General features: G+C 39.9%; 1 protein-coding gene across 4 annotated transcripts in view; it reads left to right on the top strand.

Moving 5' to 3' along the window:
- The first annotated feature begins 502 nt into the window (after positions 1-502).
- SPAM1 (sperm adhesion molecule 1) overlaps positions 503-15,719 on the top strand; it is a 34,898-nt gene continuing 19,681 nt past the window's right edge. Inside the window, exons 1-2 of one of the 4 annotated variants that reach the window (XM_033058908.1) lie at positions 503-731; positions 13,139-13,274. The gene's annotated coding sequence lies outside the window, so the exon portion shown is untranslated. The other 3 variants (XM_033058907.1, XM_033058906.1, XM_033058904.1) reach the window with 3 other exon arrangements.

Consider the following 15,719-nt stretch of genomic DNA (forward strand, 5'->3'; position numbering starts at 1 on the left):
GCTCTGCCTTCTGAAGAGTTCTGCGTCCCTCCCTGTGCCATGGTGCTGCAGACAGGAGCTGGTGAAGCCGCACAGCAACAGGGTCAACAAACCAAACTCCTCTGTGTGATCAGCTGGGACACACAGGGAGAAGCAGTCAGAAATGCAGCCTGTGTACCCTGGCAGAGATGGGCACCCCTTGCTTTGCTCCTCCTCATGAGGAGCAGAATTTGTACAGCTCCTTGGCAGCTCTGCCCTTCAGACTTCCTGGGTCTGTCATATGGGCAGAGGTTTCATAAATGTGCTGGGTACCCCGAGCAGCCCCAAGGCTCTGCTGTGCAGCTCTGCTTGTCAGGGGAATGTCCACTCCTCCAAGGAGCCCTGGGACACCAGGTCAAGAGGAGCCAGCCAAAAGCACAAACACACTTGAAGCCTCCACCTGTCTATCACATTTCTGACTTGTGCCATTTGAGGAGCTTGCCGATTTTCCAATGGCTGGTTTTCATTCTCTCCATATCTATGATCAGGGACTTCAGTTTTTACAAAGCACCGAATGATTCCGTCTGCATTCCAAGGGCCCTCACCCCTCCTGATCTCAAATGCTGGGAGGAGGTTGGGACTGCTTTGTTTGCTGTGCCAAAGAGTACATGCTGTAACAAGTGACTGTGGGCATAAGTGGTGTGCCACAAACTTCACTCTGTGCCACTTAGGGAAGGACTGGAAGAACTGAATGTCTGCCAGCCAGTATAAAGGTAAGGCAGCCTGGGAACAGACAGTTCTGGTAGCTCTCTCTCCTGCAAAGCCTTGTAAGCAGCAGATCTCATCAGAACCAGGTAAAAAAACCTCTGTATGCATTTACTTCTTTTGGTTTAAGCCTGCTACTCTCTGAGCTGGGTCATTCCTAAGTGAAGGGTGGGATTCAGGTATAGCTCACCTGGCCTTCAGCTGCTGTCCCAGATGGATACAGAACTCCTGTCCACTCTGTTTCATACCTGCCATACCTGTCATAACCCTATGGAGATACCTGGGACAGAACACAATACTTATATTGCATATAGACAAGTAAATCATCACCAAGTGTTTTCAAAACCTCTTGCACTGAGGTTTTGTGGTTTTAGTCTACATAAATTCGTGTTTATAAAAGAAATGTCTGTGTCCTAATATATAGGAGCACACACAAAGATGGTTTTATTTTGCTATGTTTGCTAATAAATGCACAATGTTAGGGACAACAATGAACCAAGATTCTTACACCTAGCCTGTAGAAGTTACCAAACCCCTAAAATCTTCTGCTCAGGTACTTTCTAGCACTCTGGACTGCTATATTCCCTCAACAGCAGGTTTTCCTAGCAACATCTCATCACCACTCAACCCCTCTTGCCATCTGGCTACCTGGAGACCTTTTTCCTATTCATGATTTGGTGCCAGTCTCTGGAATTTTCAACTATGTGACCAGCAGAGAGTGATTTGCTAAGTGTTCTTGAAACATATCTTCTGAATATCTGAGGGAGAACCAGATGATGCTAAACCCCAATTCTGTCCCATTTTATTCAACAGCCTAGTAGTGCAGCTTCAGGTTTGGAAACCAATAAAGGGTCTAATAAAGTTGGGAAAGTATTTGGTCTGAATTCAAGACCCTGACTGGAATATTATTCTCAATAGGTAGGAGTTTTGTTATACCTTCGATTTCCCTGAGGCAGCCAGACTCCTATGCAGTAGAATTTTTACTGGATGTTGCTCTCCTGTGCTGCAGCCTGACCCCCTGAAGCCTGGTTGTTGAGGGGATAAGGGTGCTAGGGACATGTATATTTGTTCAGCTGGCAGCATAGCTCCAAGGCATCCACACAGAGACAGGGCTGGAGACTCTCCAGCCTGTTGGCATCTCTGCAGCATCTCTGGGGCAGGGACCAACAGCCCCAGGCTGGATGGAGCTGGGGCTCTTGGGACATGGGCTGGGGGAGGACAGAAAAGCCATCAGTGCCCTCAGGGCCACAGCAGGGAAGTGTCTGATCCTCTTTTGTCAGTCACCAAGAACACATTGCAGATGCGACCTCCAGGCATGAGGGGAGTTACACCCATGAGAAACTTTGGAGGCTGTGACATAGGTACCTCTCCTAACACCTAGTGCCCTAAACCATCAGCAAGGTGCCCTATCTGGGTGTTTATCCTGCCAAAGGTAGGGCAAAAGAGTTTTCTGAAGCCTACAAGTAAAACATTCAAAACCAGATCCCCCCGTGTCCGGTGAGAACTCTGCAGGCTGTGGGCAAGGTGCTGAGTCAGGACCTGTCAGACCTGCCCTGCCTTCTGTCCTTAGCACATTTTGTGACCATATGAAGGTCTGTGATTATTTTTCACCTTCAAAAAGCTTCTTAAGTCATCGTTTTAATGAGATCTAATGTGGAAATATCCAGCACTAATCACTCCTAATAAATTTTTATCCCTGACTGGAATTTACATATTTTTAAAGCATTGTCTGTCTCATTTAACCTTAGAATTGATTAGAAACAGGTCAGTAATGTAGGAAACTAGAAATACAAGGAAAATTGAGACAGACTTGAGGGAATCTCCTTTAGCAGCAAGCTAAGATTAACAAAAAAATAGCCCCATCACACAGATTCTCTGAGGACAAGTTTGAAAACCTTTCCAAATCACCTAACATTTTAAGTGCACAGTCCCCTCATTTTGAGCACAAAGCTGCTAATATCCTAATATGAGCAAGAAAAAAAAATTACGAGCTGTACACACAGAAATAGCAAGTGACTTAAAATATGCATTGCTTCCTTTGAAAAAAAGTAGCTGAACTCTGTGAGTAGTAGCTATTAAAATCTGTTTTTCGAGGATACTGAGCATAATTTCAATAATATATTGCACAATCTGTCAAATTTATTTGCGTGTACACAGACAGACCTGTTATAAACATTACAACATTGGTTGCTGCTCTTAACAGTGTTAGTGTTGACAAGACTGCATTTGATTTTCAGTGTGTACATTAATTCCCACCAGTCTGGCACCGTAAAAAGGAAAATATCTCCTAAAAAGCAGAAACTGGGGCTACAATATCAAAAATAGCTGAGAACAGGCACATACTCAAGATGTCTTCCTACTAGTTTAATGACGAGCAATGGTAGTGAGACTTTAAAAATCACCTTCTTCTCTTAGAGACACCCACTTAGTGAGAAAAAGTGATGCTGGCAGGTGGAAAAACTCCACCAGTACAAAATGGTAGAGCTTGTTAATCTTTGCCAGCTCATTGTGTTTGCACATGGTAATGGCAATAAAGAAAGGCCTATCACTTGGAATTATTTCTATCAAGGTCCTATAATTAGCTTTTAGGCAGATGAGCAGTATACTAAACAGAATAATTGTTGGAATGTTATTCCACCACCTTTTAAAAATTCCTACATTTTTTTATGTAAGAGAACATCCTACATGCTGGGCAGGGCCTGCTGTATCCCAGTTTATCTCCATATTGAGGGGGTCATACATTACAGAAAATTTGTTTTTACCATTAGTTCACCTACTAAGGAGCATAAAACAGCCCGTAAGACAAATCAACACAGGAAGATTTTAGAAACAAGAATGCAAAAGGTTTCTTTTTATTGAAGTTTCACCTGTCAAAATATACCTCCTCTTTTTCCTTCTCCTAAAGAGCAGCAAAAAACCAAAAGTGAAACTGGTAGGACAGGAATGAGGGCAGTGGCTTAGGAGCTGTGTTGCTTTTCCCCTGACCTTCAGAGCCAGGGCAATGAAGAACCTGCAGGCATAAGGCAAGGTTTGGGATTGAAAAAAAAATACAAATCAAGAACTTGGAACAACTGTTCAGGGATCTTTACTTTCAACTATATTTTCCAGCACTTACGTCCTTTCATTTCCAAGGGATACAGATAATGCAATCCAGATGTTTCTCTGGCTATCACTTTAAAGACTTTTTTTTTTTTTTCAATCAGGAAATAACAAAATCCTTTTATAGCTGCTTCATTCAACAAATGATTTTGCCTTCAGCTGTTTAACTTCTAACTAAATACAAATTGAGAATGAAAAGTAATTTCAACTAACAAACAAACTTTGCTTCCCAGAACATTTTGATATTGTTGCAACTTTCCCCTTTTCATTGAGGTTTTATGCTGGAGAAAAAAGAAACTATTTAATTTATATTAGAAACATGTTTAATTAACAGTAGTGCCCCCTTTTAATGAGAAGCAGCTTTTCTAGCAGCTTTACCTCCTGTGCTTTAAATACTAAAGTCAAAATACGCTTTGAAACATTTGTTTCCGCGCCCCTGCAGAAAGTGTTTAACATTTTAAATCCTGAGATATTTGGAATGTAAATAAACAGGTGGTAGGGATATATTTTTTTCTAGCGTTACAGTGCAGGCTCTATGTTTGGTGTTCAAGAATGTATTTTACCAACCAGCTCCAACTGATTTAAATAGAATTCAGGCTTTGAAAAGCTTTAAATACTTAAGTGGCTCTGCAGGCCTAAACCTCACTCCCTCTGGTCTAATGTACAGCGATAATGGTAATTTTAGGGATTGCAGCACTGAAAATAGGAACAAGAAATACCACTCAAATTCGAGTAAAAACTGAGGCTAGAGAAGAAGGTTCAGTGGCATCACCTGCACCTTTCATCAATCCTTGCCCAAAGCAAACTAAGTCCTAACTCCTAGGGAAAAAGGTGGATGGTTTCCTTTCAGCCTGTCACAGTCTATGCTATTCGCAAATGTTTTTTTTTTTTTTAATTGAAAATACAAATGGTACAAAACCACCACATATGTCCTATTCTGATGGCCTTACCAAAATCAAGAACTGAGAAATTACTGGAAATTGCATTTGAAAACCTCACCTAAGAAATTTGTCTGCTTCAGGAAACTTAGATGAGTTTCAGTTACAGCTGGAGAGCTTTTTGCAAGCTGAACAAAGTTTCTGAATATTCAGGTCTCTGAATTTCCTCTTATTGATGAAAACATTAGTTTCAATGTTTGTACTTCGGCGTATAAAATCAGATTTTTGTACTTTAACAAGCACTTTAGGTGAAACAGAAAGTTTAGCATGTAAAAAGGTCACAAAACCAGACACTGAATTTACTTGCTTTGGGGAGAATTAAAGGTTCTTCCCTTTGGGGTATGAATGTCATCAGTTTTCCACACAGCAAAGAGCAAATACCTCAAAAAACTTCTCTAAGGGTCACAAGCCAGCTGTTCCATTCTACCTCATATAAACTGCAAAACCCAACAGCATATCACTTTCTCCCACTATTATTGTACTTTCTATTGCTTCAGCAAAACTGTTCTTCCCTCTCAAGCTTCTGCTTCCTTTCTGCAAGAATTCTCTATCTCCCCTATCAAAAGCCAAGTTCAGTGACAGACATTCACCCATCAGCAAACAAAGCTGCTCTGAAATTCTGCTTGGCTGAAATCTATCCCTGTGAGGTGAGTGAGATAACAGGGTTTTCATTCCTGCAGTGAACCCTTTGTGTGGGGCTGCTGCACACTGTTCTGCAGAATTAAACTAGTCAAGAATACCAAAGGCAGCCACAATAGCTAATGGGCTTGTAAGGTGATTTGCATAATGAAAAATCTGTATTACTGCTAACTAATTACCTTGGAAAAATTACTTTTGAAATAAAATATATTCTTCCCTTTTCAAAATAGCACAATATGTAGAAAGTTCATATGATCACTTTTTTTTTGCCAGAAAGACTGAGCATCAGGCTACAAGTGGGGAAGAAATTACTGTGTTAGAAAATACTGTGATCTAAAGCAAAAATGTATGTCAAAATGGAAAATTTCACATAGGATTATGAATTCTTTGAGCAGAAATGTTTATATTGTTATTTTCCTCACAGACACACCAGAGACTTCGTTATCAGCTCTGCAGGGAATTCAGTTTACCCAAGCTCACAGACTGATACAGTCAGATTTTCAAAGATGGGATAGCAGACAGTGAGCATGGGGGACAGGACAAATGGCTAATGCCTTGCACCAGGACACATGCCAGCCACTCAGTACCAGTATTTGGGGGATTTTATACCCCAATGCCTCCCCTCCACACCTGTAAATCACACACTGGATTATTAATCCGTACCTCTGGATTAATAGTTTATATGATTCCTGCAATTGTCCACAAGGAACCAGAAAGGAGGAGTTCAAGAAGGTTTGGGATGATTCCCTTCAAAATATTTGGGCCCTGGAAGAGCAGGAAAACAGAGATTTTTGTCTTCAGTCATTTTGTATGTGAACATGAGGTGAGGGTTTACAGCCTCTGCCTGCCAGTTCCTCTGGAGGGGTGTGAAGGAGTGAAATCGCAGGCTGGGTCACACTAACATACCCTGGCTACCTGACCTGAGCATCTGGGGTTTCAAAACCTGCTCCCTCAAAGAGACAGTGAGGGGCTCTTTGCCTTCTGCCTACATTAGCTGTCTCTGAAATTGGTATTTCTGGGTCCTGGGTGGCCTCATCACTGTGATAAGGAAACTTCAGGAAGCATCCTGTGTGCCCACTCAGGGCCAGCAGGGCTGTGAAAGATGCTTGAGTGTTTGTGGCTTTAGGCTTCTTGCTGCCTGACACATCTCATCTTTTGCTGACCTAAACTCACTTTTTTTGCAATCTCTTCAGGTCATTCACAGAAGGCCAACTCCACTTTGAAGATGGAAATGCTGTAAATGCCAAACAATCTTGTGTTTATTTACATGCAAATTTACAATCTATCAGTCATTTACATTATAGCAATCTAAACGATAAGGTCAGAATTAAGCAAAAGGTCAAAAGTCAACATTTTCTGCCTGAAACGAATGTGCTGTTGAAAAATATTCAACTAGGCTGAGTTCAAGTAGTAAAATTGATATTTATCACACTTTCCTCAGATATTGGATGTGTAGCTTTCAAAACTACAATGAAGTTGTTACACACTGCCTTCCTGTGGCTCCTGGAAATATTTTCAGTCCAAGTTTCAACATTAAAATTCACTACAGCAGAGCAGTAGTTCCTGTGTTCCATTTACAAAATAATCCTCTTCCTCAGCTCTTGGGAACATTACACTAATTTCTTCACATTCCAAATCTTTGGATATCTCTAGAGGTTGGTACTACTCATAGAACAATCAACAAAAACAAAAGTGCTTTGATTTTGATGGCACAGGGTCAGATCCTAAGGCAAGGCATTTTGTAAGCAATTTTTAAACACTGGTGATGAATGCAATAAATATTTTTACTTGTGCCCTCCCCCCGACAATACACATTTATTCTCTTTTCTTTGTTCCTTTGTATTAACAGCCTGTAATATTTTAGAATTTGGTTAACTTTCTTATCATCCTGTCCTATTTCTGAATTGTTCCTTGGTGCTCCTATGCAAGGCCAAGCTCTTCTTTCTCCCAGTTACCAAAAAAAATTGTACTATAAGAGCGTCCTGATTATTTTCAACCTGTGTTTCCATTCTGCAGCATTTTAGTTTTACCTTGCATGAGCAAATTCAGAGTTATTCACAAGTAAAAGTAAGAAAAGATCTGTGTCTGCTTGATTTTTGCTCAGAGAAAGAAGAGCCAGTGAATAAGTGACTTGTGTTCACTGGGAATAGAGTACATTTTCTGAGTTAGTGTCAATTCTCAGGGAATTATTTGTAGTAAATTGTTCAAGTTTCACAGGCCAGTGGGCATGGGGTAAACTTAGTGGTAACAATCAAAGAAGGGAAAATTTTTTCCCCCAAGGAAAGGGAGATAGAGAAAAATAATATAAAAAATTAGCTCAGTGAAAGAGGTGCATCTAGGAAAAGAAATGCTGAAAGAGCATAACAAATATCAGTGACTAACAAACAAGTAGCTTCATCTAACTGCAAAAAACCCACAAACAATTGAATTTGGTGTAGCAGTGGGACATCATAAGGCAGTATCCCTGCAGTTGCAATATTGCACACTACCTCAAAAATATGCTAAAAAAATAAAAATACAACTGTGCCTCCAAATATGTTAAACATTATAAGCAACTTAGGGAAAAAGAACATGAATAGGAATTAAAGAGACCTATATATTTATATATATATATGTGTATATATGTATGTATATGTGTATGTATATGTATATGTATGTGTATATGTATATGTATGTGTACATGTATATGTATATGTATGTGTATGTGCATATATAATTGATTATACAATGATTCCTGGTAAAAGGACAAAATCATAGGCTATATTAAAATTGCTGTAAGTACCAGAAAAGGGAGGATCTGTCTTGTATGATGTCAAAGATTATGAACGGTCTGGTGAATATTAGAGTAAAATAAAAGTTGTAAGATGATTTTATTCTGTGGGAAGTATTTGCAAAGCATATATGAATTTTGGGGATATACATACATTTTCAAAGAAGGGACCAAGTGACCTATTAAAATTTATCTCACTTGGAAGATTATGACAAATACATACAAGAAATGAAATGTCATTAACTTCAATATCGTTGATATTTTTAATAAAAGAAGCTAATCTGACACCTTCTGGTACTTTAAAAAAAAGAATTAATACGTACATTATCATTGCCTGCATTATTTGGGATGGTAACAATTACTTATATAATGGGCATGTTTGGGACCTTACTTGGTACAGGCAATGCTTTGATTAACTGCCTAACACAGTATGCTCTTTGGAAAAGTTATCAATATACATGTTTTCATTTCACTTTTTGTCCTTTTTCCCCTTTTTAAGTAGGTGATTATTAAAACTTATATAAGTTTATTCACTATTAGGCTAAACATCAAGTATTCAGCTATGCAGTATCTTGGAGAAGAAATAGATGAGCCACTTTACCGGACAGTTGCTGCCCCAGTGGGTCCCCAGCACACCTTCAGATTGTGCATTGACTCTCAGATTGGGCAATTTTGTGTATTCACACTGTCCTTTATCACATCCTGAGTAGTGCAATGTAGTGCAGAAAGCACTTCCATCTCCTAGGGAGAGAAATTACTTTTCATTTTCTGTGTGAATAACTGCCTATTTAGGTCTTGAATTCACCTACCTTACCTTTAGTGTGCTAATTAGAGACCTGCTCTCGTTAGGTACCATCCGCAGGCAACTTAGAGAGACAGGCACTTGTGCAGGGTGATTCCTCCCCCTCACACACTGCTGAGGATTTGAGAAGGGCTTGAGAGGCTCCTGCAGAGATAGTCTATGACAACTGCATTCCTAAGACAAGCATCTCAACTAAATGCCTGAAATTACCTGGAAAGGGCTCTGTGGCATCCAGTTCATACAACCTCAACCATTTATGTCTGTGGACCCACTCAGGTGTCCATGATATACTGAGTCATTATTAGAGGGAGAAGGTATCTCCTGGCAAGGCCAAATCTACTAGATGGATGCTGTACAAAGATGGGATGGGTCCTGCTTTAGGAGTTTCTGTCTTTTTGTGTCAGTGATAGAGTGTCTGGAAAAACTACCTCAGAGCAGGGACACAACTTTTAGATGGATGAGAGAAATCCAACCCTAAATGATAAAGGAAAGTATCAATTCGGCAGCTTAGAAGTCATCTTTTTACCCAGAAGGATAAAATAGGCAGCAGGATGAAAACTTCACTGTAATGTTATATGAGTGTCATTTGAAGTTATTAGGCTCCAATTTGCCTGAAGAGTGTGAAAATAGCTCAGTCTTCATTGCCATTAACTCAATTACTTCCAGCTGTACCACAGACTTTATGCCAGAGCACTGAACATCCACTATACAAATTTTATGTGATGAAACAGGTAGATTAGATACTAACTGGATAGAGCGGAACTGAAATTTCAGCTTAACTGTGATGCCATGATAAATGAAAAAATATATTTAACTGTTGATACTTTGAACCCATTAAGAGAAGAGATGGGGAAAGGACCAGTATTGTTTAAATATGGGATAAAGACAACAGGTTAAGGAAGATTTCAATGTCCTCAAATCTAGATCTGCAGATCTAGGGTCTACCTAGGGTCTGCAGATCATCTGGTTATCCCTTGCTTTCTTAGTTCTCGTCTAAAGTCTGGTGGACAGGGAAAATGTAAATATTCCTTCATTGCTTTTAATATTCTTTCCATTTCATAACAACAAAAATTATTACCTTGTTTTCCTAATAATCTTCTTTGTTCCTTCCTTCCTTCCTTCCTTCCTTCCTTCCTTCCTTCCTTCCTTCCTTCCTTCCTTCCTTCCTTCCTTCCTTCCTTCCTTCCTTCCTTCCTTCCTTCCTTCCTTCCTTCCTTCCTTCCTTCCTTCCTTCCTTCCTTCCATATAATGCTATTTCTCCTAGACTTCTATTGATTTCCATCTTGTGCTGTATCTGTTGTGCTACTTTGCTGATTACTTCAACCTCGGTGTAAATGTTTGCATTTGTCTCTACTCAGTTGAATCCAACATTCTTCTGGTCATTCCTTACATGTGAGAATTAATTTTTTTATTTTGCATCCTAGGCCAGAGCTCTGGCAGAACTGCAGGCCATAAAAGATGGTCTACTAAATAAGGTTGCACAACAGTTGTGTATCCTGTGGTAATTGGAAGTTATTTACTTATTTGAAAGTTAATTATTACTTGCACAAGCTTATCTTAAAAAATTAGTATGCAAAAATCCCACTTCATGAAATAGAAAACTCTAACTATTGTCTAATCCATTATAAAATTCTTCTTTTCTCTGGGAGCATGTGGATTCAGAAGTAATATAACAACAGAGAAAAAGGTGCTTCTTAACATTTTTTCTTTGCTGATAATATTTAGAATGGGATTCCTACATTTGCATGATTTCACCGGTTGCAAGATCTTTTCCTCAGTAAAGTGATGATTTCCTTTATGTTCATAGAAACACCTGTCCTAGATGATTTGCTCTATATTTACTCAACACAGAAGCAAGAAATAGCAAAAGACAACCACCTAAAACAACCCTGCATAAAGCTTTTGAATTTTTAATCTCTATCTCACACTCATGTTCTGTTTGTTTCATAATGATCTGATTATAGGTGTTTTTGTTACCAAGTTCAAATATCTGTATGGTTTCAAAAGTGAAATTGGAAATAAGTAATTCACTCTGCTTTATAGAGGCATTGCAGAAGATGGTATATCATCTTTATATGGACAGTTTCCAAGTAAAGTCAAGCTTAGAAGAAACTGTAATGGTTCTCAAATGACTAGTTGAAGTGTATAAAAAATACCCTCCAGAAATTCTGCTTCTATACTGCAAAGAATTAAGCTATTGGAAATCAAATGTAGTCTAGACATGAAATTCTCATGGAAATTGCCATTTCCTAAAGCCCTTTAGGGTCTAAAAATATTGGATACTGCTGTCTTGAAGTGTAGTGCAATTTTTATAGCATACATCAACATTTTAAGACTATGCAAGATAAATAACCCATGAATGCTGTCACTGCTGCCTAGAATCACCATTTCACTTACCATGGGTCTTCCTGAATGTATTTTGGCACTAGCCTTTATGACTCCAAGTAGTTCTTTTCATGTCTTTAACATGTAGATTGCTAGCCTGGGAAAACACTTACCTTTTCTACACTGCTTTGCAATCCAAATGAACTGCTACTTCTGTAGCTTTCAAAAGTCATTTAAATTAGTTCCCCAAGCAGGTGAAGCAGTTGCAAGGCAGTTTATAATGCAGATTTTCTTTAAGGTTGCATTCCAGCTGTGTTAGATGTGGAAACTCACTGGTATGAGAGCTAGCAGGTAAGCAACTTCTTACCCCGGTCCCTCCAAAAAGTCTTGATTTTTTAAATTTTTAATTCTAATTCAGCCATTTTCACACAGAACATTTATGGCCTACCTGAATGGGCATTTTTCTCAGCAGGCTTAGTAAATTGGACAATTAGTTTTTAAAGGTAACAGACAATAGGGTCTGTTGCTTCAAGCAGTCCTTTAAACTGAGATTCTTATTTATTTAAATAATGCATAAAGTGCATAAAGGCTTTGTCTGGACTTAAAATTACTTGTATTGTTGTTCTCAATATGGAAATCACAAGCAAATACGGTTCTGATGTCTCACTCCAGTATAAACGAGAAAGAAGCATTTTCTAGTGGTTTTTGCATGAGGGACACACCACTTCTAGATAGATCTAATTAGAAATGGGTACTGATCTATTTCTGATTTCTTCACAAGTGATATGTAAGCCACTAACAAGGAAAGAAAATAAACAAAAAACCTCTGGAACCCTTGAATTTTTTGCAATTTAGGACAAATATTGGTCATAACCTTTTAGTATCTACATTTCAAAACTTTCTTCTGGTGTACTAACAGTTATAGCAAAGCCGTAGTTAGTTTTAACTCTCCTTGGCTTTACAAGCAGATTGTGGGGGGAGAGCTGACTTGTCAGACAAGTTCTGAATGCTCATGAGAAAGAACAGATTTTACTCCAAGAAGGTCTTGGAATAAAATCCTTGAAATCAATCTGAATCAAGTTGATACATGCAAAGCTGGGGAGGACAAAACCTTTGTCAATCAACTATACTGCAGAGGACTACTGGATGGGAACTGTTTGATCAAACTATTTTTTAAGAGAAAACTCCAATCTGTTGTGAAAAATAAAAATACCCATCAGAAATTAGTAGGGAATATAACAGTCTTAAAGAAAGTAATCTGGTCCACATTGAGCAGTCAAATACTGGAAACAGAGTCAAAAACTCTGTTTCTGAGCTGGAAATAGAGGAGGCACTGATCTCCCTGCTCTTGCTTGCTGTGCTCCAGTAAAAGACAGTGGAAGGTGATTTTGGCTGCCCACATCTGTGCCCCCTGTCTCTGCTGCACATGTAGAGACCTCCCAGCTGAGACATGTGAGGGGACTGTAACTCCTTCAGTCACCCCAGACACAGGTGGCAGAGCTTATTTCCAGGTACGCTCCTTCCTCCTTCCTTGTTCCTGGTCTGCCTCCTTTGTCACAACATGTTGTGAAGGAATACCCAGGAAACAAAGCCTCCTCCCCATCTTTGCTTGGGGCAGTGATATGTTTGTTTCTGTGTTTGGGTGAAGGCCAAGACTCTTAACCAAAGATAGTTTTTTCTAGTCAGTATCATCTGTCATATTCTCTACCCTGTACTATTCCCTGTAATGACGGTGAGTAAAAACATTAGTATTTCAGAAAAACAGTAGGTGGAGAACATTTACATCAATTTTGCATGTCTGCCACATGAATAACACCCAGGTGGATTATATTTCCTTAACAGAAAAGAAATGTTCTGGCCCATAAGACATATTCTGCTACAAAAAAGTAGTCTGTCACCTGAGAACAAGAAGCCAGATTTTCTAAGATCCAGTGGTCCTGGTATCCTAAATGACAATTAAGGGGTCTAGGGAATGCTGGTAAGTGCCTCTTGTACTATTCAGTATTTACAATGGGAAAGTTGGTTGAGCTCCAGTTCTCTGCTGTTGTGGTGAGGATGTGTGCTTCTCTCTCTTCTTCTTCCCAAGTGTGCTTTGAACCTGTCCATGTGGAAAGGATCCTTTCCCAGATGACCACATGAATAGGCCTTTACTCCTGTTAAAGGCAGGATTCCAAATGCCCACTGTATTAAGGAAAGTGGGTTCACTGGTATAAATCTGCAGACACGCACCAGTTAATTACTTGTATTGTTTGGGTTTTCACTGGTGACACCTCAGGGTGAGATAAGGTTCAGAAGCATCCTGTGCTACTGCTGCTGGTTTAAACTGGAATTAAAGGTTCACAAACCCTTTTTCACTTGGGCTCTCTGAGGAAGGGGTCTCTCTCTCCTCATTTGTAAAAGCTGCTGTTTTCAATACGTACATGTGATAAACAGGAATGTATCTTTCTTGACATAAACCTATTTCACCCAGATTGATTTTAGCTTTCACATTTGAAGATATAACTTTGAAGTGCATTGGTATACAATGACATAAAAGACAATGAAACGTGAATGGCAGTGAGGTAATTAGGAAAATTCTTATTTACTGATTTTTTTTCAATGCCTATTGTCATTTCAGCTTGGCAAGGGATTAAAAAGATTTAAATATAAATTAGATCTGTCATTCTCAAAATGAAAACAAGTTAGTTATTCAAAATTGTAGGAAAAAAAAAAAGAAAAAGAAAAAGAACCTTCTGTGTTGCCTTTAAAAGCTTAGATCTGAGCCCTGGAAAGCACTGAGTGAAAGCCACATTGTAGGAGGCCTCCCAGGGAGAGTTATGCTGCTCCTCTTAGCATTTTCTTAGCTTGCACAGAGAAGCACAAGTCAGAGGTAGCCTTGCATATGCAAATGTGCCAGAAGAGGAAAAAATTGTAACTGCAGGAATGTGATGCTGTGTCCAAACTAAAGGGTCTGCAGAGACAGCAACAGCAGAGCTGCTCTGCAAATGAGGTGTGGGACTGAAACCTTCCTGTTTGGTCAAATGGCAGCTTTGGGACTTAGAACTATTCCACACCGAGACCATCTCAGGTCACAAAACAGGCCAGGCGAGCTAAATACTCTGCAATTTCTCATCCTTTACCATTTAAAAATCCAGGCTGGTGTCTCTGTGTTTCATCGTACCCGGCAGGTAAACTGCTTTATTTGGAAAGAAGGTAAACAATTATTTGTTCTCAATTGCACTACTCACCCACAGAGCATCAGATGCCCCAGTAGACAATGGGAGCTGTCAGTGGCTTGAACTGCTGTAATACAGAGGAGGACTCTGGTGCATTCAGGACATACTTCCACCTGGAAAGTTCATGCACACACAGGAAGGAAAATACTCGCTCAGGTTAAACAACAGTATGTTCCCTGGTTTTCCTGTATGCTTAATGTACTTCCTTGGGGGATGCTCACTGACTTCCATGTCTCTTCCCCAGTGCCCAGGTTTCCACAGTACAGAAACCTGGTGACAAAGGCCAGAATGAGAACGTGTATTCAGGTCAGTTCCCTGACACAGATGCTCAGACAATAAGATTTGAGGATGTCTATAGTATGTGCTTATTGGTCAGATCCCTAGCAGACTCCAGTCCTAGAAAAAGATTTCCAACCTCACTAGCACCTAAAGTGACTCTCTCAAACAAAAGACAGTGACACAAGTGATAGTTGCTTATAATGTGCCACCTCTATAAGTAGCGGAACTCCAGATGGGGGGTCTGGATGGAGTTTAGTCATAATTCTCCAAAAAACAGCATTCTTTAATCTGGAGCTGGCAAAGAACTGTGGAAAATATTTAGAAAATCTTGAGTAAAGAGAAGTGAGTGGTAAATTAAGACAAAGGCAATTGACAGTCATTCCTAAATCATGAAAACAAATCTTGGATGTGAACAGGGCATGCCAAATGCACGTGGTGCTAACCAGAACTGCCAGAAGTGCAGAAGTGCAACCTGAGCTTCCATAATTTATCTGCAAGGGTCACAACACTGCCCGGGTCTGGCTGCATGGGAGGGCAGTGCTCACCAGTGGCAAGAATCCTGGGAGCAAGTTAGGGGAGTCAGCCCCATCTTGTGAAGGGCTGAAGGAAAAGAGTGCCCAGAGCAATGTAAATTGAAGGATGGGTTCTGTCCCATGGCCATGGTGTGTGAGCATGATACAGAGAAAATCCTTCTGCCTGGGGTTTGTGGTGGTTAGGACGGTACTTTGGAGAAATGAAGGTTGGAGGTAGGGATGTGCTGGAATAGAGAAAGAAAAAAGGACCTGAGTGAAGGGTGGGCTTAGGAAAAGGGGGTATGGTGCGTGCAGGGTAGGATCTGACATGTCACTGAGGCTCAGGGGACAGCTGCTGAGAAACAGGTTACAGGTACCTTAAGGATTGCTCTGCTGAGATGAAATGGCTGGTGCCAG

The sequence above is a fragment of the Catharus ustulatus genome, chromosome 4 (assembly GCF_009819885.2).
Source record: "Catharus ustulatus isolate bCatUst1 chromosome 4, bCatUst1.pri.v2, whole genome shotgun sequence".
Taxonomy (NCBI): domain Eukaryota; kingdom Metazoa; phylum Chordata; class Aves; order Passeriformes; family Turdidae; genus Catharus; species Catharus ustulatus.